The following is a 27,293-nucleotide window of genomic DNA, read 5'->3' as shown; positions in this document are numbered from 1 at the left end:
TTGCTTGCTGAAATTAAAACCACAGGGAAAAGAAAGTAATAGGAAGAAAAAAGCAACTCAGGGGAGTTAAAATGAAATGCTATTTCACAGGCACACATGCACAGAAAACAACCAGCAACAAAAAACAAACAGAAAAGCTCCCCCCCCCACCCCAACTGCTGAGAGAGTACTGCATTTGCACATTTCATTCCCAAGATTTCCAAGCCTCAGGTGTGCATGAGCCTCACCAAGTGTTTCTTGGAGACTCTCTCCAGTAAATTACGCAAGGGCTTTCTGTGTCATTTCTGGCACAGGAAATACTATTTGCCTCTCCTCCTCCTCCGTCCCTCACTCCTCATCCTTGAGGGTTGCATTGGCTGTGTCCTGGCCCAAAGGTAGTCAATGAGTGTGTTGTTACTGACTTCAGCAGGACCAGGATTTGGCATTGATAGCTTCAGGACCAAAATAAAAAGGCCTTTAGTGCCAATGGGTTCAACTGGCAAGATGAGGGCTATAGCCTCTGGGCTAGCAGGGGCAGGCCAGGCTGCCATAAGGCATTTCAATGCTGCAAGAGACAGCCGGAGGGATCACCTCAACTTGCAACCAGTCCCCACAACTTCAAAGTGTCTGTCCCCTACAGCTGTGGAGGCAAAACTCTCTCCTTAGCCGTTTTCACATCCCCAAGGCCATGGCAGGGAGAGCAGCCACACCTCAAGAAGACCCCTCAGCAGCGGGACCACAGGCTCAGCAACCATAGAACTATGCTCCTTGTCCTGCAGCAAACCTGCCCTGGGCAGCTGGGAGCCAGCCTGCCCCCTTGAGAGCACAGGCATCCTCCCATTCAAAGCTGGGAAAGAAGAGAAACAGTGAAGGGGAATGCTGGTACAACTCTGGCACTCTCTCCCAGCCTCGATAAAAACAAGCTGAGCAGCCCAGGTGTCAAGGTTCAAGTGCAAGGCTGGAGTGAATAAGCAGCAGGGACTAGCAGAGGTGATAGGCACAGCACGCTGAAAACCACTACACCCCTCTTTGAAGAGTTCATCTGTTGACACTAGGGTCTTGGAATCCTGGCACAGCAGCATCCCTGTGAGCCAGTACAGCGTGTACCACACGGGAACGCACGGCCACGCTCGGCCTGCTGCAGCTGGCTCACCACTTACACACTGAGGGCTTGTGGGGTTTGCTTTGTTGGGTTTGTTTTGTTTGTTTGTTTTGGGGCTCCTTTGCAGACTGTACTTGTTGGAGCGTAATGCATCCATGCTGCCTGGCTAGAGAGAGGACTCCTGCCCCTCTCTGCCTGGGAAGAACTGCCTCTTGTCACACGGCTTAGGACACAAACACCCTCAGCCCTAGACCAGAGGTACAGGGAAGAGCTGTGCTGGGCTTTGATGCTCCCCAGCCCCAGTGCTCAGACATTCCCCGTTTGCAAGGTTCATTTTTCCCCAACACATTTTGCATGAATTCTGACTGTGGTGAGTTGTTCTGGTTTGTTAAACTGAGTGATGTTTAATAAACACTTCACCAAACTCTTTGATACAGTGCTGTATCAAAAAAAATCGGCCTCCTGGGTAGCTCTGCTTCCAGAATAGAGGGAATTTGGTTTATGTTTGCAAGCCTTGGCAGCAAGGCTGCCAGTGCCAGCAGCAACTGTAAGAGGCAAGTATTTCTCAAGTATTTCATAGGCACCTAGCCCTTGCCATCTCCTGGACGGATGAACCAGGGCTCCTCCAGAAGCAGCAGAGGCAAGCAAAGCTGCTCAGCACCTCACTCCTGCATGCAGTAGGAAAGACTTTGAAGGGTGATGGAGCACTACTAGAACCCAGAGAGATGGTCAAGTCTGTCTCTCTAGAGACATTCAAAACCCACCTGGATGTGCTCCTGTGTGACCTTCTATAGGTGAACCTGCCTTGGCAGCAGGAGTTAGACTCTATGATTACCAGAGGTCCCTTCCAACCCCTACCATTCTGTGACTCTGTGACAGCTTCCCTCTCCCTACAGCAACATAAGCCTTAGTCCCCCTGCTTTAGGCACCCGTGAGCACAGACTGGCAAAACAGTTAAACCAAGGGCCAGAAGTCTTTTCAAGATCAAAATAATAATAATCAAATAATTGAGTAATAAATTTTATTTCAAAATAAAAGCAAGAAGGGAAATCATAGTAAGTGACTTCCAGGGGCTAGTCAATGCAGGAATTAGGCAGGGACTGGGCAAGGAAGCCTCCTGGCAAACAGGAGACACCACCAGAGGAAGCTCACTCATTTGAACAGGATCTGAAGTCATGAAGCTCTTGTGAGGGCTGTCTCCGGTACTCTGAGCCTAGTGTCCCCAGGTCCCCGAAGTCTTATCCACATTAATCAGAAAGTAAGGTAAAGCCTCTCCCTAGCAAATAAGCAAGGCAATTATAAAGCCAGTCAATAGCCTCACGCCAGCCAACGTGCTCCAGCGATATTTTGAAACTGTAATCTGATCCTACTGTTTCCATCCCCGTGCCTTGCCTGCTCTCCCTTGTTGCATACTGTACTATTTGAGGCCCAGAGGGCAAGGCAAGCTTCTCGCTGTTTGTTAATAATCAGAAACCACGTTTGGAGCGAGAGCTCTCTCTACACGGTACCACCCACAAGACTTTTCTTGATAGTTCCTTCAACTTGCAGCACATCAGAGCCCCAGGAGAAGGCTTTCAGGAAAACAAAAGCGAGTAAAAACGACCAAAAGACTACAAACTCCACTTCTGCCTCCAGTTTCCAGCTCCTTTTTACCATGCTTAAAAAAAAAAAAGGCAAAGCCAGAGTTGAAGGCGATCTCCGACTCTGCAGTGTGTTAAGTCTTGCAGGAAACACATGCTTCTGCTAAATTGGAAACAGTGTCTAATGCTGCCAGCTTGCTAAACCTAGCATGTTCCCTTGCAAGAAGGGAAGCCTTTTTTAATGGGTTTTGTTTGCTGGGGTTTGGGGGCTTTTGGGGGGGGGGTGGTGTATTTTTTGGTGGCGTTGTTGTTGTTGCTTTGGGTTTTATTTAGCTAGCTGTACACAGCAAAGAGACCATGTCTGATAAAGCTGGAGTGGACTCCCATAAATATAGCGTAGCATAAATTACTGCTTCATTAAGTAATTGTTTGGGAAAAGGCGAGCAGGCTTTCTCGCTTATAACTGTGTTATTAAGGGTGTTTATAATATTAGGAATTCTATCAGGGTAGGAGAACTTAATGCAAGTTTAAATCAGACCAGCACTTGTTAGCTCGTTAAACCATTAAAGACTACCCTGGCAGAATCAGAAGGTGAACAAGACTGTACAAGTTCTCTGTGTGTGGAAGATTTTAAGGCCAGGCTGGATGTGGCTCTAAGCAACCTGCTCCAGTGTGAGGTGCCCCTGCCCACAGCAGGGGGGTTGGAACTAGGCGATCCTTGAGGTCCCCTCCAACCCTGACCATTCTGTGATTCTATGATTAAAGCTAGCTGGGCTATTTCAAATCTGCTGTGAGGCTGGAATCAGGAGCAAAAGCTCTGAGCAGCTCTGACAACTTCTTTTCAGTGTGAAGCAAGAGGGGGGACAGAGCTTTGCAGCATAGTGAGGCTAGAAAACATGTACTCAAAATAGGGTTTATTCACATAACAAGGAGTCTTTACTGGAAGAAAAAGAACAGGTTTGGATTAATTTCTATCTCAAAGGTCTCACATAGCCAGAATGTTGATTCTCACATGCTTTGCTTCAGACAGGATCTTCCACCAGCATCCTTCCAGCAGCACCCAGCAGTTGCAAGTAAGAGCCCAGCCTGCCCTTTTATGGCCTTGTCCTTAACTGGAAGTTATATGAAACGCCTTCTACAAGTGCTAATGCCACCTCAGCCCTTTGCAGGCCTGCTGCAGCAGCAGACCAAGTGACCACCAGCACCAGCAGTACCTGCTTTGAGCCAGACTGAGGTGGAAGATTCCCTTCTTCCTACTCCTGGGAGTTGTTTTGTCAGGGTTAATCACAGGGGAGGTTGAGGTTTTGGCAAGATGGCCAAGTTGCCCTCTCCTTGGGTCACCTCTGTGCCAAATCCTCTTCCCCAGGCTGGCTGCACGCAGCATCTGGTTAATTCCATTCTATCTACTCACAACAGCACCCATGCCACTCACCACACAGCAGCCTCCCCGCTGGAGACCAGCTTGACTGGGACTCTGTGCTTCGAAGCTCTGGGCTAAGGTTATTCTGAAGTTCGTGTGTCCCCATGGCAGCCTTAAGGAGGCACCAGGCCTGCATACACAGGGGCCACAGTAACTCTGCTGCCAACATCCAAAGCTCGAGGACTAGGAGCTGCATTACACACCTGGGCATCAGGAGCAGGAAATCAGAGCTGCAGTAAATGAAAGGAGGCACAGCACTAGGCCAGATCCTCTGGCTTTACTACATGATTAACCCATTTCTCAGCAGACTCTTCTTGTTGTCACTCAAAAAATATGCAGGGGTTTCTATCTACAAGCCTCCTTGGGATCAGCCAAGTAGCTCCCCCTGTAGCTCCACATCACAGTTTCTTTTCCCAAGTCCAGTACTCTGGGCCTCCTTACATGGGAGCAAGAGATGCTGGGACCATGGCCGATGAAATCTCCCTGCCAGTGGGCAAGGAGCCACACCGGAGCCAGTGCACACAGCTCTGTACTGGCAGAACTAGAGCCACAATATCTTCAAGCAGTGGAAAAACAGCAATTAAGACAGCTGTGTACTGCTTCAAGGCCAAATCCAGCCAAGGGCTGACTGCCTTCCATTTCTTCCCAACTCAGCCAAGGGCTGACTGCCTTCCATTTCTTCCCACTGCAGGGCCTGCAGGCATCAGCACAGTGAAATCAGTGGCTGGAAAGAAGCACCTGACTTGTAAATTCAGTTCAGAACAGTCTGAATGAGCCAGCACAGCCACCAGAAAGTAACACAGGCTAGCAAACACACACTCTCTTGCCACTGCTACAATGACAACATGCTGGTCAGGCTTTGAGGGAGCATGATGAAACAGCGAGGCTGGCTGTACCTCCCTCCTCCCCTGCAACCTCTCTCTGAACAATAGATTATGGCAACACAGTGCTGGAGATGCCTGGTACAACATAACGGCACACACACGTATCATGGTCTAGCTGATTATTTTTAGCATGGGTAGGGACTGGGTATTGCAGCCCCATCCTCACAGGGTGTGTGCAATTCCTGCAAAGGTTAATGAGAGCGGTGAGTGCATCCAAGAGAGACGAGGAGACCTCTTTGTGTATAATGAGAGAGTTTTTCCTCGTGTGTGTGTAATGACTCGAATGGAATCCTCGCTTCCAAGCGCATCGTAGCATCTTCTCCCCAAAGAGACGGTGCTTTTCTCCCTCCTTGTAAGACCCTCAATAAACACATGGCTGGGGGGGGGTGGAAATACCCACACTGCTGTGGAAAGAACTGAACGGTGTGCCAAAAAGTAGGTTATTGCTCTGAAAACAGTGTTGAATAAATTATCACAGTCAAACTGAAAAGCAGGGAATGGTGAGGGGCTGGGGGGGGGAACTAAGCCTTTAACAAAAGATATACTGTAAAATGTAATGACAAGTCATTTTAGTTCCTGGCCTGCAGACTCTATTTGGCAACCAGTTTCTCACTGCTGAGAGTTAAAAGAGGAGAAAAGAAAGGAGTTTCCCTGGGTTTTGGTTTGTGGGGGGGGTTGTTATTGTTTGGGGGCTGTTATTGTTTGGGGGTTGTTTTTTCCCAAAGCACAAGAGTTGTTTGCAACGTTTTTGCTCTGCAAACAAGTATATTCTGTGAAAAAGCACCCACTCACCCCTGAGTTTCTCTTAAAGAGGTAGAGAAGCTGTTGGGACATTTCTCCACCACCAGAGTGAACAAAACAAAACAAAACAAGAGCAAAGAAACCCACAAACAAACAAAAACCCCAACAAGACAAAAACTAAAGGTAGTTACAAGTTTGGCATGGAAGTTTGCTCAGACAGTGCAAAGTGATGTTAGACAAGATGGTAACTGTTGGCCTCTCAGTCCAGCACACTGAAGCTCTTGCATTTGTTGAAATACAGAGTGTGTTTTCACACCCTACAAAAGAGCCTGCTGAAAACTGATAAAGGGAACTTTGGCCAGCCTTGAGCTATCCTCAACCTGCAACAGCTACAAGCTGGAGATGAAAGAGATGCCATTTTTCATGACACCTGCTTGATTTCACAATAATAATACAAAAAAACCCCTAACATACCAAAGCTATACCCCTTAAAACAGTCACCATGGGATCCACCCAAATTTACATGCAGTAATTTAAACATTCTCAAATCAATCATTCAAGTCTATATGGGGACACCTTTTTAGTAGCCTATCTTCACAACACCTGCATTAGAGCTGCATTTCAAAGCAGACTTTAGTGCAGGTCTGTTAACACAGAACAAACTTAAGCACAAATGTAGGGAATTAGGTTTCCAACATCAGTATTCTACAGTCTTAAGAGGGATTGCCTCAGTCTTCACATTTACAAGAAAATGCCTGAATTTTGCTTTGAAGGCATTGAATTTAGATGGGACATTCACTCAGATGGATTTAACTTGTGACTCGTAAATTCCCACTTGTAGGACGGAGAAGAGCAAGAAACACCTGCAGGTGGTATTTGGTGGGCTGGAGGAGCCTCATTAGGAGTTCCTGCCCGGGCTCCAGTGAACAGAAAGAGCATGGAGTATTCTGATTATTTTCTTTGTGTGCTGTTTCTGCTACAGAATCGCTCAAGAAGTATGACCCCAGCTCTACAGCCACACTGAAAACAGCAATCTGGTTTAAATCAAGACCCGCACGTGTTACGGCAGCTTTTCCTCAGGAGAGCCAACCTGCTGGTTTTAGGTCAAGCTCTAAGCTGGTCTTGCTCCTACCTAATTTTGCACCTTATTCACAACTTGGAAATCAGGTGTGCAAAACACAGGAGAGGAGATCAGGAAACTGACACTAAACATCTTCAATTTCATATTCAGGCAGGCACAACCCATTCACCTCAGCCAAGATTGTGTTACACTGATTTTCCCCACCGCTGAGAAAACCAACAACCAAGCACATCAGAGCACATATGTAACACGTATCGTACCCCTGACAGCCAGGGGAAGCACAGCAGCAACAGGAAGCTTCCCTGCGTGTTACACACACAGAAAACATTCTCCCTCTTCTACTCATTCGCAAGCTATTTGTGGAATACTTAAGCTAGGGGAGGAAAGGGAAACTGTTGTTCTATTAGAAAAGCCAATTTTGCCAAACAGATGGTGGAGAAAGGTAAGGGAGATCATGAGCTAGATCACAGGAGGGTAACCTAAGCAGGCTATTGTACCCCTGGGACAGGCAGCATGGAAGTACTCTGACCGCAGCACAGACTAACAACGGCCCTCCTCCTGCAGAGGGACACGCGAAGGAACAAGAAGCAACCGGCAACAAATCATTCGATGCCAAAAATGCTTAGACAGAGCAGCTTCACTCACACAGACACACAGAGCAAAATGTTGCCACTGGCTCAAAACAGCACTGCAGTTTGCAGATGCACACCAGCCTCCTATCTGGATGAGATGTGTATTTTTGAAGTATGCAAATGATGTGCCTGCACGTGTACGTGCGTCTACCGAACGCTGCTCCCAGGAGTGACAGAGTGCCTGTAAAAACATGTGAAAAGGCAAAGGAGTTGGTGGAGGCACCGGAAAACGATGATGTACTTCTGACTTAGGTTCTAAAACTTCATTTTGCAGCTACCTGAAGTTAAGACAAAGCTGCCTTAAGGCATCTCAAACTAGTCAGACCTGCTGTAGCAGTTGCGTAGTCTGCTTCAAATATGCCCTCCACGCTCCTTTCAACCTCCACCCCAACATATATCCGCATAGTTTACCTCCAGTCGCGGGTGGCTCTTTCTATAGCACAGTTCACTCAACCTTATTGCCTACCTGGCACAGCAAGAGAGTTTTTTAAAGACTAATGTTACAGGCTACCAGAAGAAACTGTCAGAAAGCAAACAGCAATTGTCACGTTTCCATTAAAGGTGAGTCTGGCTCAAACGGCACAAGGGTTTCCCAGGAGGAAGGAAAAATCTGGGATCAAGAAAACAGCTTTGTTTGTTACAGATCATTTGAGCAAGTTTAAGGACGAGTTTAGGTCTTTCCACCAACTCAGGGTTCCTTTGAAAAGGGAACTTCTTTCTTCTGCTGCTTCCACACACTGCCCAGTTCTAAAAATAACATTAAAGGAAAACAACCCACATCGCCACTTTTCTCTTTGTGTTCTACTATATTGAGAATACGATTTTTATTCTAACTTCACTGGGAAGTTGCTAGATGAAATCCAATAAATCTTACTGGTGTGAAAGCAAAGTAAACAGGCTTTGACTCCTAACAATTACACAGACTAAGACTCGTGCCATTTGACACAACTTAAAACTCAATTTTGGAGCAGTATTAATGAGAACTTCCTCTTTAAGTCCACTGCTCCTCAAGACACTGATCATGTTCTACAGGTTGGGAACCTCAGAGGTGACATGGCACCACTTAGGGTTTTATGTACCAAGCAGAGCGGAGTGCTGAACGTGGCCCCTTACTTAGAAGAATAATGGTTTGAATTTGTCTAACACAGGACTCTTGAGTGTGGTTTCAACCTTGTTGCAGCAGGCCAAATCCACAATCACACTGACGCAGTGGTGGCTGCTGTCCCACCTGAGCCAGCTGAGCTTCCACTCTCGAAGAAACACTTGAAAAACAAAAGCTCACTCTCTGGTGATGTGACACCATCTTCAGTCAGTCCTTTCAAACCATATTGCTCCTCACCACGACTTTAAAGCCATTTCTGAAGACCAATGAGACTACCACCAGCTGCCCAATACCCCCTGGAGACCACCCTAGCTCTCTCCCTTGGAAATGCCCCTCAAATCAGCTTTTCCCTATGCAGGAATTCCCCTCTGCACCAGAGGAATCTCCCAGATGCAGTTCTAGCACTTCTTCGCAGCTCCTCATGGCCCCTTTGCAATGACACTGAGCATCTGACAACATTGGGAGTCACCACCAGGGAAGCAAACGTTGGTGTGCAGCTTCTGTGCGGCACAACAATGCACCACTTGATACTGGCACAACCATAAGAGAGAGGTCATGGACCCTGCTGTGATCAGTACTGTACAGCCACAGGACACACAGGCCTATTTCTTCCACCAAGCCTCTGCTGCCTCCCAGCCACACATTTGCTTTGGACTCTTGTTTTGCTCGACTGCACCCCACAGCAAAGTTAGGGCTTTTGCTCCAGACTTGTGCTGAACAGCCAGCATTGCTATCCTATTTTCTGTTATAGTGCTTGCACTGGCAATGCTGAGCACAAAACCTGCCCTTGTTTATTAAAGAGTTAAGGAACCAACACATGTTGAGGGTCTCTCTCCATTTACAGAAAGTGGGTGCTTCTTGGTGGCAGCACCATTTCTCTGACTGATGAAGCTCAGAAATAAAACAAGTGGCAGCAAACATGCAATTACATTCCCATGAAGAAAATTAGAACCATTCTCAGACTGGCAAATTCCATTTTCTCCAAACTATTAATTATCAAAAGATTCCCCTATGTTCAAGATACGTGCCCACTGCCAACCTGCTTACATTGAAGCTGGACCTTGCTCTCTCCTTTGGAACACTCCTGATCTTTGGACTTGGTAGCTGGAAGCTGCCATTACTGGCACTTGTGTGCGTGTGCATGTTAAGAAACCACTGCAACTGGGGCTCAAGAGCCAGCTGGTTTCACCTATAAAGCTGAGTTAAAAGAAGATGTCTCTTCTGCTACCCAGCCCTTGTAAAAAGTAGATCACCAGAAGACTACTTACACTTTCAAAGTACTGCATTCTCCGTGCTTGACAGATTACACTTTAAGATGTTACATAAAAACAAAAATAGTCACAAGCATTTTGGATCACCTGTCTAGCATTAGCACTGCTGGAGATGAACTGTGCCAGGAGTGTTTTACATCCATGTGAAAAAAAAAAGAAGTCAGAGAGTTCCTAAAAACAAAATATCCCTCCCCCCACCCAATGCATTATTTAGGGGGAAAAATAAAAGCAGCTTGTGTAAATTATGGCAAAATCCTTCAAGCTAGACATTGCCTAAGATCTGCTGTACTTCATGGAAACTGAAAAAACAAACATAATGTTAAATTAGAATGTTAAATATGAGGGGTTTCATCATATTAAGACATTATCTCAAGCTCCTTGATGTGCCACTCAGGCAGACAATTCGAGTGCTAGGATTATTTGCTTTATTATTTCCACCAAAACATCGAGAAACTGTCATTATTTCATCTTCCCCATTCAGGAGAGCAGGTGTACAAAGGAACACAATTACAATTCTCAATAAATCAGTCCTTACAGATGTATTTAAGGCTCTTTAAAGACTGCTTCTTCTACGGACAAAGCCTGAAATATCTACAGCTACCAACTTTCTGCTTGTTTTCAGATCAGCTTCGGAGGAAAAAGAAATCAGCTTGGCATGAAAAAACCACATAGATGCACAAAGTCCAGTTTCATTTGTTAGCTGTCCAGTTCAGTTCCTGCAGGAAAGGAGGGAGTGGGTTTTGCTACCAACTCAAATGGAAGTAGAATCAGTCACCAAAGGAGGAAGACCTACAGCTGTTAGGTTAAATGCTGCAGTACTTGCCTGGACAATGGAACGTTTCCCTAGGACACATTCTCAGATACCTGTCCGGCAGCACAAACTGCTAATCCTCCTCCTTCCTATCTCTACCACCACCACTACTCATTGTGCTACATCAGATTCCAGAGATACCATCCGATGATGTAAAAATGTATGCATTGTTACTTCAAGCAGAAAGTGATACCGTCAATTTACCCTGCTTAGTCAAATGCTTTGCTTCATTTCTACAGCAATATAAGGACAAGCGGCAGAAACTTTTAAGAAGATACTAATCCCTACAGTTCGCCATACCATGTGAAAGCTTCCTGTGCCCTTGGATGGAAACTGAAGTGCCTCTGTGAATCTGGTACCCCAGGACAAGCCTGGGGTGCAGGTGAATCCCCGCACACACCTCAAAAAAAATCCCAAACCAAAACAACAACAAAAAAAAATCATAATAAAAAGGTAGGAAGTGTCATTTGAACTCAGGCAAATAAAAACTGCTTACTCCATTTGAAAGACACAAGCACAAAACTGATGTTAGGGGGTGGCCAAGCCCTCTACAGCATGTTCTAGGGTGGCCAAATCTCGCACCCACTGTCAGCAGTGAGCGCCACCCTGCTGACTTCATCAGGCACTAGCTGAAAAAAAAGCCTAAGGACTCCCCTGATCCCGAGAGTTTTCGACTTGTCTGAACACAGAGTGCCACATGCAACAGCTCTGGCGTGCTGTGGTGAAGTTTGGGGAAAGGGGCTGACAGCCCCCCCAGCTCCCCAGGATAGGAGATGAAGTGGGCAGATCCATTTTACTTTACACCGACAGCTGACCCATAACTATAAATCAGACACCAAGGGTCCCAGGGGACAGCACAGAACCCCCTCGATAGATTTCCAAAACAAAAGTGGCCCTAGATTTTCCATCTGTGCTCCACAAAACAAAAACTGACACCAGGTAACTGCACTCCTATTTTCATGCTTAAGCGCAACTTATCTTTCAGGCTCCTGGCATGAATAAATCAGCAAACGCTCTAAAGCGAAGTTACATCGCAAAGGGATTCCCCCCACCTCGACACACACCACCAACCCCCCGCACCCTCCCCCCAAGCATTCTCCCACCTTGAAAGATATCCCAAGAAACACGTTTCTTTGCGATTGGTTCCAAAAGATGAACATCCTACCCACCCCCGCCACACACACCGCCGCGGCCCCGATGCCTGTTTCTGCGTGCTTGGCGCTGCTCCCAAGGAAGACCCAAGTGCTCAGGGAAGCCACACTAATCCCCTGCCCTAGCACCAACCCCTGCAAAGGTTCAGCCAGGCGGGTCCTGCCCAGCCATATGTCAGCTTTACTCCAGCCCAGTGAAAGTCCCCCCCCCAGGCCCTCTGGAGCTCTCCTGGCACTACGGAAAGCACGTTCAGGGTTCTCCCGAAGCCCCTGCTGGCTGGGGAAAGGGAGCAAGGCTCGTCTCCTCCTGGCTCAAGGGGTTCCCCGTCGCACACCCTTCACTTACCAGAGTAAAGCCGGGTTCTGGCAGTTGGACGGAGCGCGGCCCTTGAGACCACAGCAGCCCCCCATAAAAAAGTCTATTCCAACTACACTCAGGCACCTGCTTCGGCCCAAGATCCCCCTGTGTCGCCGGGGTGCGGGGCGGAAGGTATTTTAAGAGCAACTCTCTCCTCTGCTCATCTCAGCACGATCCCCCCCTACCACCGCCCCCAGGAGAAGAAGAGGAGGACACCCGCCCAAATTTAAAGGTAGAGCTCAAAGAAGCCCCGATGACTCGCAGAGCGGGGGTGGGTGTCGCGGCCCCCCCCGCTCCCCTGCGCCGCACGCCGCTGCCACCACCCCGGCTCCCAGCCCCACTCACCACATGCAGCTCCACCTGAAAACTAACGCATGGAGCCGGAGAGGGGTAAGGGGGGGAAGGTCGCAAACTCCCGCCCTAAAGCAGCTCCATATGTCGCTCCCGCGCCGCTCCGGGGAGGGGCTGGCTGGGATGCGGAGGAGGAAGAGGTCGAGGAGGAGGAGGAGGAGGAGGAGAAGGAAGCGGCAGGCGCAGGCGGCGTGAGGATTTAAGCCTCCGCTCTGCCCTGGCGGCTGCGATCACGCAGCATTATACAATGGAGGAGGAAAAGAGGGAGGAGGCACCGGCCCCGGCTCCCAGCACTTGCCGACAGCACTGACGACAGGGGCGGCTCCGACGAGCTCCTCGCCCTCAGGCCCGCGTCAAGGCTCCGCCTCGGCCCCGGCCTTTCCCCACCCTCCCCCTCCTCCCCGCCGCTCCTCCTCCTCATCCTCCTCCTCTCGCCGCGGCTTCCCGCGCAGCCCATGCGTGTCTCTGCTCCAAGTGGGCGGCACGGCCCCCACAACGCAGCCCCCAGCGCCAGCACCGTGGGTGCCCCGGGGAGCGCTGTGCCCCGGGGCGGGGAACAAAGGCCGGTGCCAAGGCGCCCCAACCGCAAATATGACAAGTATCCCGGCCATCCGCTGCGGGGGGACGGGGCGCGCCTCCCGAACCCTAACCCGTCCTCCCGTCGAGGCCGGAGCAAACCCCGCAGCTCACCTGGGAGGCCCCCTTCCGTAGGATCCTCGCTGCTAATCTGGGCACAAAAGTGAGGCCACACGGAGATCACAGAATGACAGAATCGTTTCTGTTGGAAAATACCTTTAAGATAATCGCTTCTAGCCGTTCTCCAACTCTACCAAGTCTAGGGCTAAACCATGTCCCTCAGCACCACATCTCTGCCTCTTCGAAACGCCTCCAGGGATGAGAATTCAGCCACCTCCCCGGGGAGCCCGTTCCAGTCAGAGGAGCCTTTCAGTCAAGAAGTTTCTTTTAATACCCAACCTAACCTTCCCCTGGGGCAACTTGAGGCCCTTTCTTCCGTCCTATCACTTGTTACTAGGGAGAAGAGACCGACGCCCACCTGGCTCCAGGCTCCTTTCAGGAAGCTGTTGAGAGCAATGAGGTCTCCCCTCAGCCTCCTTTGCTCCAGGCTAAACAAGCCCAGTTCCCTCAGCTACTCCTCACATGACTTGTTCTCCAGACTCTTCAGAAGACCTGGGGGAAGGGGTGGGGAATGCTCAGAACCAGGCACTATCTGGAAAAAAAGACAATTGTTTTAAATTCCCTCAATGATTGTGTTCAAAAAAGGACGGTAATCCCATCTGGGATTGTAAAAGGCAATTCAAACACCTCACACCTTTGGCCGCAGCCCCGGATCATTTATGTTCCACTAAAACCAGTTGTACTTGAGGACAATCAAGTTTTAAGACCTAACATAAAGGCGATTATTAGCCGTTAATATCACGACTTGCTTAGGTATTATGCTCAAAATGATATGTAATCATTTGTGAGGAACAAAGCTGATGGTCTCCTTAGAAAATTAAGTTTCATTTTCAGCTAGAAAACCAAAAAGAAGGGATACTTTCTGAGGGGACATTTCTTTAAACTGGAAACTGGATTTGTCAAAAATCCACAAGGGGAAAAAAAAAAACCACCACCAAAAAAAACCCCAATAACCAAACAATTAACATTGGAAGTCTGCCAAATCACAAGGAGATAAACTGATGATTTTATGAGTTCTTCAAATTGTAACTGAAAAGCCCCCATCTAATTGAAATTTAAACACCAAGGCTGGATTTCAGGTGATGCTCTGCTGAAATTACTGAAACGGGATGAAAAGGGCATCAGATCTAAAAAACTACCAGTTCTGGAGGCCTCAGCACATCCTCCTTCTTCCACCCCATGCTATCAGCCATTTCTTTGAGGAGATGCAAGCACTCCCATCCTCTGCCTGCAGTACAGTGGTAGCCCTGGACCAGATCTGCAAAGCAGTTCACAGAGTGCTTGCTGAATTTTGTGGAGTGACTTGCAAATTGCTTGCGAGCTGGCAAAAATTAAAAGCAGAACTTCCCCTGGCTGGATACTCGCCAGCAGCAAGGCACTGAGATTTGGTCCTTCTATTTAGGGAAGTCTAACGGTTGGACTTGATATTAAAAGTCTTTTCCAACTGAAGCAATTCTCTAAGTCTGTGATTCTTCTTGAAATCTCAGGAATCATTAAACAAATGAATAAATCGCTAAATAAAAGCTTCATCTTCTTCAGAGCCCGGATGGACTGGTACTGGCTCAGTGGGTTTCAGCCTACTCAAAAGCCAGACAGAGGATTTGTGATACTTGTACATTTTTGACTGGGGTGGCTCTTTCCTAGATCCACTGAATTTCAGCACCACATTCTGCCCTCCTTTACACCAGATTTGTAACACAGCAGGATCTGGCCTTGCGTAATGACACTGCGGATGCATGCAGCCAAGTGGTGCCTGCCTTCCTGAGCTCAAAGTCCGCAGCAGGTTTACAGTCCCTGTGCCTGGGTGTGTGCACACTATCACCAGCACTGTAGGCAGAACCACAAACATTTGCTAAATAAGCAGCTGGGCTCCAGTCTGAGAGCCACGGCCCTGATCTTGCCATGTTATGCTCAGCTGCAAAAGGCCTGAGACAGTATTGTCTGGGTTTTAACTGCTTCTTACTTTGTGAGGTTGCTTCACTTTTACGCTAGCACAGGAGAAAACTCACCACCCTTTCTGTGCCCTGCTGTAACTCCCCTGGGCCTTTCTTGGCAGCAGTTTATAGTCAGGCTGTAGTTTACATTGTTCCTCCCAACACAACTAGCACAATCTGCTTCTACATTCAGAAGCATTCTCAACCAAACATAGGCCACAATATGAATCAACAGGAGCAGAGCTCCATCCAACACTTCATGCATAGCAGAGGCTTCACCATGGCAGGACGGGATTAGGTTAAATGAGGTGAATAATCCTACTGCCACACTGCTCCTCACATTGCCTTGTGCCTGATTTAAGGAGACCTTTCTGGCCAAAAAACTCCATTCTGCAGCTCCAGAGCAACATGACCAGAAAAGTGTCTGCAAGGCCCAAACACAGTTTACCCAAACTTGTCAGCAAGCGCTGAGAACCAGCCTGCTGTGAAAGGAAGTGTGGCCAAGAGCCTGCAGGAGTTCGGGGTGGGGAAAAGTCTGAGCATCTGCAAGGAGGAGCCACCCAAAACACATCCCATTTTGGAATGGGGCATGCAAGGGCTTCCTAAGAAGCAGCAGCAGCACAGATGTAACTGTGCAGTCCTAGTATTGATACCATCCCTCCAAATGCTCACCCCTGAAGACAGCATGCTAACCGAGAAGGAACCAACCCGATTTCTTCAGTAGCAGTACCAACCTGACGTGGGCCACCGGCACGGTCTAAGCGCGGCCTTGTCTCTGAGCAAGGATGGTCACAGCTTGCCTGATTGAGGCCAGGCTTCCTGTAGATCATTCAAAACCCCTCCTGTGTTAAAGATAAATACACAAACAAACAAAAATCAACGATATGAAGGGTGAGGAGTGGGGAGACAGGCACTGGACTTCATAGGGTAATTCATCAGAAATACTACAGACTGCCAGGTAAGCTCTGCCTATCAACACGTGTGCTAAGGAGGAAAAAGCAGCAACCTTTAGTGTGTGAAATGTTGGCATCCCTCATGGTTCTCAAAAAAAGAGCCTGTGAACTGCTCCCGATGTTTCTAATCACATCCTTGGCCTTTTCCTTTCTAATTGCAGCATAGGTTAATGCTGTAAGATGTCATCAAGAGAGTCCTGCACATGGGGAAGAACAAGCCGATGTATCAGTGCAGGCTGGGGCCCAACCTGCTGGAGAGCAGCTCTGGGGAAAAGGACCTGGGAGTGCTGGTGGACAACAGGCTAACTATGAATCAGCAGTGTGCCCTCAGGGCCAAGAAGGCCAGTGAGTAACATCCGGAGATGCCTGAAGAGTGTGGCCAGCAGATCGAGGGAGGTTCTTCTCTCCCTCTACTCTGCCCTGGTGAGGCCTCATCTGGAATATTGCATCCAGTTCTGGGCTCCCCAGTTCAAGAAGGGTAAGGAACTATTGGAGAAAGTCTAGCAGAGAGTCTCCAATGTGATGAGGTTGCTGGAACATCCACCTTACAAGGAAAGGCTGAGAGGGCTGGGACTGGTTAGTTTGGAGATGAGGAGACTGAGGTCCCATTAATGCTGATCAATAGCTGAAGAGCAAGTGTCTGGAGAATGGAGCCAGACTCTTCTCAGTGGTGTTCCATGCCAGGAGAAGGGGCAGTGGATACTAACTGGAACACAAGAGGTTCCACAGAAACATCAGGAAAAAATCTTTCCTTTGAGGGTGGCAGAACACTGGGACAGGCTACCCAAAGAGGTTGTGGAGTCTCCATCTCTGGAGGTATTCTGAAGCCACTTGGACATGTTCCTGTGTGATTTACTCTGGGTGATCCTCCTCTAGCTGGGGGGTTGGACTACATGGTCTTCAGAGGTCCCTTCCAGCCCCTACTGTTCTGTCATTCTGAGATCTTCCTTCTCTCTTTTGATGCTTTTGCTTTTGTACATGCTTGAGCTGGCAGGCAAATACCTAATACTACCCCCAGAGCAGACAACTTTTTGCAAATAAAGACCCCAGTGGCCCTGATAACCAGGGAAAAGCTGAACAAAGGACCTGCCTATGGCCAAGGATGCTCATTCTGCTAGAGCAACGCTCCCCACCAAGCAACGTGAGTCTCATGAGTAAAGGGCAAGCACGCTACAAGCAAATGAAACCCTGTTAAGACCTTGGGTTATCTCTGTTCAGGCCAGCTCAGGCCTGGGGTCAACACTGACTTTGCAGAGCGGGGCCCTTATCAAGCAAGGCTCAGCCACAAGTAAAAGCAACCCCCTCAAAAAATTTGGATGCTGCATTACTGCAGTCTGCACAGCCATACAGCAGCAGGGAGAGAGCTGCACCTAGGAGCTGAGCTGCTTTCCTTGAGATTTCAGTTGCTTTTTTGCCTTTTTCTTTTTTCCTGGTGCAACTCTTGCACTGTATCAAGGCTGCCCTACACGTGCCAAGGCACAGAGGAACTGGTTAAAACTGAAGGAAGGAATGCTACCCTGCTTCTCACTCCAATTTTAGCTCTTTTTTTTTTTTTTCCCCTCTTTTCCCCTGTTAATTTTCTGCTTTAGTTCATGTTTTTCTCCTTTAATGTTTCTGTGGCAGTAGGAGAAACACTGTTCCCCAGAATGCATAATATGCTTAATTATCATTCTCTGTTAGTTCTCCAGGAAAAAAAAAAAAAAGGAAAAAGAAAAAATGGAGGAGAAAAAAGAAAAACCCAACAAAAAAACCTAGAGGAGAAATCAGTTTAATTAATGAGTATGACCCAATGCAGCCTTGGTTCTAATGCAGTATCATATATTATATGTCCAGTTGGGCAGTTGATCTCACTGGGGTGAAATGAACAGAGATGCAAAAAAACCCCATGGAGCTCACAAATCAATATTCTGAGAGTAACTAATCCCCTTTTGTGGAGTTATTCTAAGCCTTCCTACAGATTTTGATTCCAACGTCTGTTCCCAAATCCTGCTTTTGGCTTCAGTGGCACAGGATAGGGCCCCTACAGCCTAGTAATAGAAAGCTGTTGCTTGGCAGTTCCAAGGGTTGTGCCACATGGTAAATTCATTAAGTAATTAAGGAAAAAAAAAACCCAAACCCTTAATGTCAAGATAGCTCTCAAACAGTCAGACCCAGTAAAAATCCCCGGTGTGCGTCAAGGGCAAGGGGTGGCCTGGTTTCACCTGAAAGTAAGGCTTGGTGATTTAGATGCTCTTCCAAAGGACTGCTCTTCACATAGTAAATTATTAAGGAAATCTTACGGAACAGGATTATCAGGAAAGAGGGAAAAAAAACCCCAACAACAACAACAACAACCCAAAACAACAGCGCAGCGTGCATTAGCTGCCTTAGTCAGAGGAGGTTTTGCTGCATTCCTCACACATGGAGATGACTCCCTCCCTCTGTAATTCCCTGTGCACTCCCAGTCCTCTGGAGACTGCTGGTGTGCATCATCCTCACTCCTGCTGAAACACTCTGTCCTCTGCCAGAGGTTTGGGGCTGCCTACCATTTCGGTGGATCTCTTCACAGCTTTTTGCCTTTTCTTAAGCATCCACATTCCTTCCCCAATCCTGCTCAGGCTCTGCCACCTGCAAGATGTGCTCCACTTTTGACCCAGGCCAGATTGTTCACACCGACACCATCTGTACAGCACACGGGCTCCCCTTTCCACTCGAGACACAGTGCCTTTTGCTTTGCCTTGAGTGGAGTTTTCAACCAATTTCAGGCTGCTTTTCTTCTCCTTTCAGTGCTCACTCTGCTGTCTCCATCAAAAGCACAAGTCATTCTTTTCTGGAACACTTGGTTACTCTTTTGAAGAGAGGCTGTGCTGATGTCCTGATATCCATCTCCTGCTGGGGCCAGTGGGTTTAGAGAAAAAATAAATCTGGAGATAAAACCAAAGGCTCTGTTTTACCACTAAGGAGGGAATACTTTTAAGAATAATAATAATAATTTAAAAAGCCCAAACAACAACAACAAAAAAAAAGAACCCACAAAAACACCACCAGAAATGGTAGGGGGAAATATGAAGATGGCCAGTTTTCAGACTTAATTAACCACTGGTGTAAACAGATGTCATTGCAATCAAGCCAGAAGACTTTGGCCACCCACTAGTCTAGCACAAACCCAATATGAGCCTGGAAAATCTTAACATGGGACTGTCAAACATGTGAGCCACACATGCTTCGATACAAAGGTCATCACCATCTCCCTTACGCTGATGCTACCTGCTCCTGGGTTACCAGGGGAGAGCAGCTCTGCTGACTTGGCTTTACTGGGTGCATTGCATATATTCCAACCCCTTTCTGAAGCAGAGAGCTCTGCATGGAGCTCCTATACATTTTGGGAGTTTGGATGTCCCTCACACTCTTCTCAAGCACTCTTGAAACTTGGAAGAGGCCTGGCTGCATAGGTGAGTTGAAAAGTGTTTAGCAGTGCTTAACCCTGCTGAGATGACAAAGGCATGATGGACCAAACAGGGCCACCAGCAGGGTGATTGTAGGCTGCTAGAAATTCATGCTCCTGTTCAGATTTGTCACATTACAGCACTGTACAGTGGGTAGCAACATGTTTGGAGGCTGGGAGGGCAACACCAAAATGGTGGTGTGGCTACAGCGTTGATGTTACAGAGCACTGTAATGTCATATGGGAGTTCAAACTGTGTCACTGGGGTTTAATGGGTCCACACTCGAGATTCCTTACCAGAAAAAAACCACCAAACCAAACACCACACAACTTTCAATCCTTATTTATATAAAGACATGGGTTAATAGACTGACATCAAAACGAATGCAACCACCTCTAAGTGCTTCTGCTGACTGGGATACGACCTGCAGAGAGTATTAAAGCTCCTAAACCATCTGTGAGGCTTGGGCATTTTGTTTCTGCAGCTTCTGAAAGCCACTGGATCCAAAGGATGCTTATCAAATATGAGAGAGAGGCATTTTCAAGGCAATTTGCAATGATAAATCCTTCCTTTGACTGCCCCAGGTGCAAAATTCCTTACAGGGGCTGTTTATCTGTACTCCAGACAGAGGTTTCTGAGGGTCTAATTTCAAGTGAAGAGTGAGTGACACATCCCTTCTTTAAAAGAAACCCAAAAGAACATAATGTCAAATGAAAGGAGAAACCCAAAGAACCAACACAAAACCCAATCGACAAACCCCAATAAACCAGAATTTGAATCTGCAGGGCCAAATTTAGAAGAGGGAAAGGGGGGGAAAAAAAAAAGTGGCAAAAACCTAGCACAAGAACATCAAATGTGGCATAAACTCCCACTGCCATTCTGTTCCACTACAAGTAAATTAAGATCACACAAAACTGAACTCATTGAGGCAGTGCAGTGAATTCACAACTCTTTCTGTTTCAACCCTTCATAAAATGGGCAGATTCTTAGATTATGGCCAAGAGTCAGCAAAAGCTCGTCCTTTATCTGCAGGTTAAAGAGGCTGTGGGTAAAGTATGTATTCTTTATCTAAAAGCACCCCTGTAGCAGTCAGCAAGGGAGCTTTCTGAAGAAAAAGGGAACTGCACAAATTAACATGGGTTGTCCTCTACCCTGCTTTATGTTCTCTCCCTTTAAAGAAAGCTCTTCATTTACAGTGACCATTAGCCAAAGGCTAAGAGAGGTTGACACATGATCAGCATATCCCCAAGCAAAGATGAAACCCTCAATCACTGCAAACCCACAGAGTATTTAGGATCTGGCAGAAAATGGCCTCAAGTTACACCAGGGGAGGTTTAGGTTGGAGATTACAAGAAACTTCTTCACTGAAAGGGTTTTCAGACTCTGGAAAAGACTCCACAAGGAGGTGGTTGAATCCCCATCCCTGGAGGGGTTTAAAAGAGGCCGAGATGTGGTGCTGAGGGACATGGTTTAAAGCCAGACTTGATGGAGTTAGATAATGGTTGGACTTGATGATCTTAAAGGTCTTTTACAACCAAAATGATTCTATCATTCTACCTATCAGCAGAACAAAGAAAAAAGCTAAGAAGCCACCATTCATCATCACAGTCTATTTTCCCTTCATTTCACACCTCTGATACTCTCTTCCTTCCTCCCACAGTGACTTTGGGGTGCTAATGTTTTTGAAATGTGCCAGAGGGTCTGGAAGAGGGAGGAGGCCGCTCTCCTGTCTGGTCACTTCCGTACCACATAAGGTGTCAACATTTGCAAGCAAAAAGACAACAACAACAACAAAGATGTATGGCAGAGAGCTAGGGAAGCAGATGAGCTTCTTGAGGCACACTGCTCTCCCCAAAACCAGAAGTGGCTTTCTGAGACCGCAGAGACCTGGTAGGAGTACAGAGAGGAAAAGGCACAGACCCAAGAAACAAGGGGAGGAAGAGTTTCATCCCCATTGCTACTGAGTGCAGGGCATTCTCTGGTTTGATCCATAATCTCTCTGCTGCTTCTCCTAGTCGTGAACTTTCCCAGGACAGAGACAGACAAGGAGGAGTTCCTTGTCAGCTATTACTCTGTTAAAATCGGTAAGATTTTCAAAAGAAATTCCTGCTCCCCACTCCCAAACCTCTCTTTCACAGAGAGGTTTGCTTTCTTACAGAGGGAGGTTCAGCCTTCCAAAACAGCTGCTATTAGGTTTATTTGTAGAAGGTAAGGTGTGAATGACTGTCCCAGGACCTGCCTCCAAGCGCAGCCAGCAGCCAAGTACTTCACAGAAAGACACCCATCCCTTTGCTGGGCACCCTCTGCAAGAGGCTGACAGCCAGGGGCCTGCCAAGTCAAGGAAGGATCATTGTCTATCTTCTGTACCTCATGCCCCAGAGCATTTTCTAATCATCTACACCCAGGGGACATTCCTAGTGTGATTCCTGCTAAGATAAAAAGTAAACAGAACCCCCAGTTGCTTTGCTTGCTTACCTATCCCTAGAGTCCAGTACTGTTAACCTGCTGCTTAAACCTTTTTCTTTCCTTTTTTTTTTCCAATCTGCTCTTCTGCCAACTTTCCATCACTCTTAACTGGATGTTAAGCGCCTGCCATAAGAGCAAAAGAAGTTAAACAGATGTCAGTGCTGATAATTTGATTCCACACACATACCCAAATACTATTCCCATGCAGGTCAGCTGACAGAAACCTCTTTTAGCTGGCAGAGGAAACTCATCTGAGCAGCCAGGAAAGTGCAAGTGCCCACTCCTACTCCAGTTGTGGGGTTTGGTGAAAGAGCTGTCCCCCAGCAGCTGGTGGGGAGGCAACACTGGTGCTTGACTCTTACCAGCACAAAGGGAGGTCTGGCATTTGATGTTTGCTTTGGTTTTAAAACCAGGACAGCCTAAACCAAAACACCTCTGTTAGAGAAACACTGTCTTCCGTGAGATGTTCAAGTGAAAGACCTCAGACTCCCAACATATTTTTGCTAGCTGCCACAGCTGATGTGGGTGAAATCATGAGAAGGAAATGCATTTGTTGTTTTGAACTGATTCCTTTCTTTCTTTCTTTTCTTTTTTCCTTTCTTTTCCTTTCCTTTAGCAAAGATTCCCCTTAAATAAATGGAAGCAGGGAGATCTTGAAATAAGCCCTAGGAAGTTTTAATCACACTTTTTCTTCTTGTGAGCGAGCCATCACTCAGTAGCTAGGTGGTTCTAAATAAAGAACTCTAGTCAACAACAGGAAATAACTCCCACAGAAAAAAAGGGCAGAATACAAACTCTCAGCAACTCTTGTACATAGCTCACAACGGCCTTTTGTTCCACACACATGAAGTCTAAAATCTTTACTTTTCAGACCATGCTCTTGCTCTGAGCAACTAAAACTATTTTTCTTGTTGCAAGTATGGATTCCTTCCTTGCCTTTCTCCCAAAGCAGTCACATTTAGGAGCTGGAGAATCAAAAGAGATTCCACATTTCATTTCCTAGGGACATTCTAGGAATGTCCTGTGATAACCAGGGTATTCAAAAGTTACTGTTGGTGGGGTTTTGCTCTTTTTCACCCCCCTTATTTTTAGCAGGGAGAGGTGCACTGCTGTGTCCTCAGCTGCAGAAAGTTTACATCTTTCTTAACTTCAAAAACCACTTGGTGTTCAGGAAGTGCAGAGCACCTGGTCTGTGGGGAGGGGGATTGAGAAGAAACCACACATCTCTAGCCACCTTTTAAAAACTTAGGCTAGTGTCTAGAATCATCAGCTTTTAAATTATACAAGATGTCAAGAGCCCAGTACCTGCCAAAATGACCACCAAATCTGTCTTCTGCACACAGGCTTCCCACCTTCAGCACAGCAGCCTGGCACCAGGATCTGACAGGGCCCTAAGAAAAGTGCCACACATGAGAAAAACTGCCTGCGCTTTGCAGAGGAAACCACAACCCCAGGATTTCTGGAGATTCAGATGAATCCATCTGGGTTCCAGTACCCTGGCCTGGATCAGGAACAGTGTGTGACAAGCACAACCAGGGGGGTACTGGTTCTCAGCAGTGGTGAGGCCATGCCTTGAGTACTAGGTTCAGTTTGGGGGCTCTCACTAAAAGAAAGACAGAGTCCCGGAGTAGGTCTAGAGAAGGGCAACAAAGCTGATGAACAGTCTGGAGAACAAATCTTGTGAGGAGCACCTGAGGGAACTGGGGTCGCTTAGTTTACAGAAAATGAGGCTGAGGAGAGAACTTCTCACTCACTACAGCTCCCTGAAAAGAGGCTGGAGCCAGGTGGGGCCTGGTCTCTTCTCCCTATTAACAAGTGATAGGAGGTGAGGAAAAGGCCTCAGGGCCTGCCCCAGGGGAGGTTTAGGTTGGACATTAGAAGAAACTTCTTGGCTGAAAGGGTTGTTCTCAAAGCCTGGAACAGGCTCCTCAGGGAGGTGGTTGAATCCCCATGCCTGGAGATGTTTCTAAGAGGCAGAGATGTGGTGCTGAGGGACATGGCTTAGCACCAGACTTGGTTGAGTTAGAGAATGCTCTTAAAGGCCTTTTCCAACTGCAATGATTCTATGAGCCTATAAAACTCCAATTAACAAGAAACTTAGCCATACCAGTAGTGGATGGATGAGAAAGTAAGGCAATATAAACAAGAGAGGAGAGGAAGAGTCAAAAAAAAAACCAAACCCACAATGACACCCCCCTACTCCCCCCCCAAATACCACACAAGAGAGTGTTTTGGCTAAATTTTAGGCTATGAAATAGCATCCAAAGCTGCTTTCAGAGTAGCCTGTCTAGCCTGTAATGCTCACAACATCTACACCAAGAGTTCTGTAGTCTTTTAACAGGTCATTCAGGAAAACCAGCATTAATAATCTGTTGGGTTTGTTGGATTTTTGGTTTGCTTTAATTCCTGAAAGTTTTCACTCTCAGTGTGATGTTGTCAACAACAGGTGCCATTTGGAAGCATATCTCAATCCTACCAGTTTCCAGTTTATGCTGAGCAAAGATAATCCCAGGTGTTAGGAAAGGGGATAAATTTCCCTTTTCATGCTCAAAGAAGCTTAACCTGCAATCCTTCTTAAGAGAGGTAAGATTTGCCCCTCAGTGGAGAAGTTCAAGTCTAAAACATGCATTTGCAGGCCCAGCCAGATCCTCTCGTCTCAATTAGAATCATAGGATCATTTTGGTTGGAAAAGGTCTCTAAGGTCATCAAGTCCACCCATCAACCCAACACCACTATGGCCATTAAACCATGTCCCAAAGTCTGTATATGTTTTGAACACCTCCAGGGATGGTGACTCCCATCACCTCCCTGGGCAGCCTGTTCCAAACCCTCCCTTGGCACAATTTCAGGTCATTTTCTCTCATCCTATCACCTGATATTAGGGAGAAGAGACCCATCTAGCTCCAACCTCCTTTCAGGGAGTTGTAGAGAGCATTGAGGTTTCCCCTCAGCCTTGTCTTCTCCAGACTAAACAACCCCAGCTCCCTCAGCTGCTCCTCACCAGACCTGTTCTCCACACCCTTCACCAGCTTTGCTGTCCTTCCCTGGATCCTCTCCAGTACCTCAATGTCTTTCTTGTAGTGAAGAGCCCAAACTTGAACACAGGATTCAAGGTGAGGCCTCAGCAGAGCTGAAGTCCAGGGGCAAAATCACTTCCCTGGTCCTGCTGGCCACACTATTGCTGATCCGGGCTAGGATACTGTTGACCTTCTCAGCCACCTGGGCACACTGCTGGCTCATGTTCAGACAACTGTCAACCAGCACTCCCAGGTCTTTCTCTGCTGGGCAGCTTTCCAGTCACTCTGCCTCAGCTCTGGAGTGGTCATGGGGTTGTCGTGACCCAAAGGCAGGACTTGGACACTTTGGCCGTATTGAATCTCATCCAACTGACCTTGGCACACTGAGCCAGCCTGTCCAGCTCCCTCTGGAAAGCCTACTGCCCCCAAGCAGATCAACACTCTCACACAATTTATTTCCATCTGCAAACATATTGAGGGTGCCCCAATCCCTTCATCCAGATCATTGATAAAGATATCAAAGAGAACTGGCCTCAGCACTGAGACCTGTGGAACACCAGTGGGACCGGCCGCCAACTGGATTTATCTTCACTCACTACCCCTCTCTGGGTGCAGCCACCCAGCCAGTTGTTAACCCAGCAAAGCAGCCACCCTTCCAAACCTCAAGCAGACACTTTCTGCTGGAGGATGCTGTGGGAAATGGTCTCAAAGGCCTTACTAAAGCTCAGGTGAAAAACATCCATAGCCTTTCCCTCATCCATTAAGCAGGTCACCTTGTTGTAGAAGAACATCAGGTTTGTCAAGCAGGACCTGCCTTTCATGAACCCGTGCTGAGTGCAACAGACACACCACAGGTTATAAGGAACAGGCGAGGACTATCACTATACAAAACTGGCATTATCAGACCAGAAGACAGAATCCCATCAATAATCCACAAACAGGTCCCTTTGTTTTGATGGAAAAGTTTTGCTGGAGAAGCAGCATTGTTAGGACTAGTGGAAAGTAACATGCAGACTGCAGAACTGAGGCCAACATGCAAAAATGCACAGCCAAAACTCCCTGAAAGAATAACCTGGCTGACTCCATATGGCTTCAAAAAAGCGTGGGTTTGGTGTGCCAGGGAGGAGAGAATTTGAAGATGGCTGCTGCTTGCTAGCTTCCATGGAGAGGTCTCTGCAGGAGATGAGAGAGCTCCTTTAGGAATGTTGTTATCTGTGGCAAATATCTTCTGGAATACAAAGATGTATGTAACAGATTTTATGGTCAGATGATTCCAGCATCTCTAAATCACCTAGTGTGGCTCTGTCACTTTACAAGCCAACTGTAACACCCATTTCCATTTTGGAAACAAGTCTCATTCAAATTACACAGCTGTAAGAATCAGGGTTACAGATCCTGCCTGGATTTTTGGAGCTGGAAAATGTGAAGCAGCTCGGTGTGTATGCACTGGTGTGTGTTTGTGTGCACACGAACTACCAGAAGTACATAGGAAATCGAATTAGCTTCCTCACACAAAATGAACACACAGGCTGAAACAACTCCATGTTCAAATATAGCTCAGAATGAGCCTTGGTGATTACATCACAAAGTCCTCAAAAGTGGGTTCAAACCTGAACTTGCAATTTTTGCAGCCTGCCTTTTCTGGTTTAGAAAGCAGATGTCGATGCTGAGTGGTCCAAACTCCACGTGAACTTCCAGAAAGGAAGAAAAATCAATGTAGCAAAATATCCCAGAGCAGCTCTGTCATCCTTTCTCAGCTCTCACCCATTAGGTTAAATACTACAAGGATTTCACTGGGACCAGTACACTCTAAAAGATGTAGTCTCTGTCTTTTTCTCTCGCTGAATGATATTTCTGCCCACATGCACTGACACATACAGCGTCTAACAAGGCTGTGATTCATTTTCAGTTCTAGTCATGCTCACAAGTGATGTAGCACACTCGCTGTGCCTTCAGGATCTGCGTAATTTAGCTTCATTTTCTCTGCCCCCACCCTGCATTAAGTGAAGTTCCGACAAAGCCAAGTCATCTCCCACCAACTCACTCTCCCACATGCTTGGGGGATGTGTACAGCAGGAGTTTTAATTTTTAATTTATTTTTTTTTTAAAGAGAGAGAAGGGGATGAGAGCTTGAGAGGTATCATGAATTGTTAGAAAACTTTCTAACATCTACAGAGAGTGAATACTAACAATAAGGGCATGTCTACTACTAGATCACTGAAGAAGTTGGATCAACCGTGAATCATCTCCCCCCAACATGATAAAAGCTGTGATATGTCTTGCATTGTGCATAATCATGCATATTCATGCTAAGAAATTATGACTTTATCTCTGAATCC

General features: G+C 47.1%; 1 protein-coding gene across 9 annotated transcripts in view; it reads right to left on the bottom strand.

Annotated features, from left to right (window-relative positions):
* The window catches only part of SERTAD2 (SERTA domain containing 2), an 89,921-nt gene that overhangs the window by 8,114 nt on the left and 54,514 nt on the right, over positions 1 to 27,293 (bottom strand). The window contains exons 1-4 of one of the 9 annotated variants that reach the window (XM_068153092.1): positions 23,243 to 23,328; positions 21,947 to 22,060; positions 18,572 to 18,949; positions 15,828 to 15,935 (exon numbers count right to left, since the gene is read on the bottom strand). The gene's annotated coding sequence lies outside the window, so the exon portion shown is untranslated. Of the gene's footprint in view, positions 1 to 12,100; positions 12,295 to 12,457; positions 12,766 to 13,517; positions 13,671 to 15,827; positions 15,936 to 18,571; positions 18,950 to 21,436; positions 22,061 to 23,242; positions 23,329 to 27,293 lie in introns of those variants that run through there. The other 8 variants (XM_068153093.1, XM_068153096.1, XM_068153094.1 and 5 more) reach the window with 8 other exon arrangements.

Source organism: Melanerpes formicivorus, unplaced genomic scaffold (genome assembly GCF_026170545.1).
Source record: "Melanerpes formicivorus ecotype bairdi unplaced genomic scaffold, bMelFor1.0.p_v2 SCAF_25, whole genome shotgun sequence".
NCBI classification, from domain to species: domain Eukaryota; kingdom Metazoa; phylum Chordata; class Aves; order Piciformes; family Picidae; genus Melanerpes; species Melanerpes formicivorus.
This window is presented reverse-complemented; position numbering and strand designations above follow the sequence as displayed.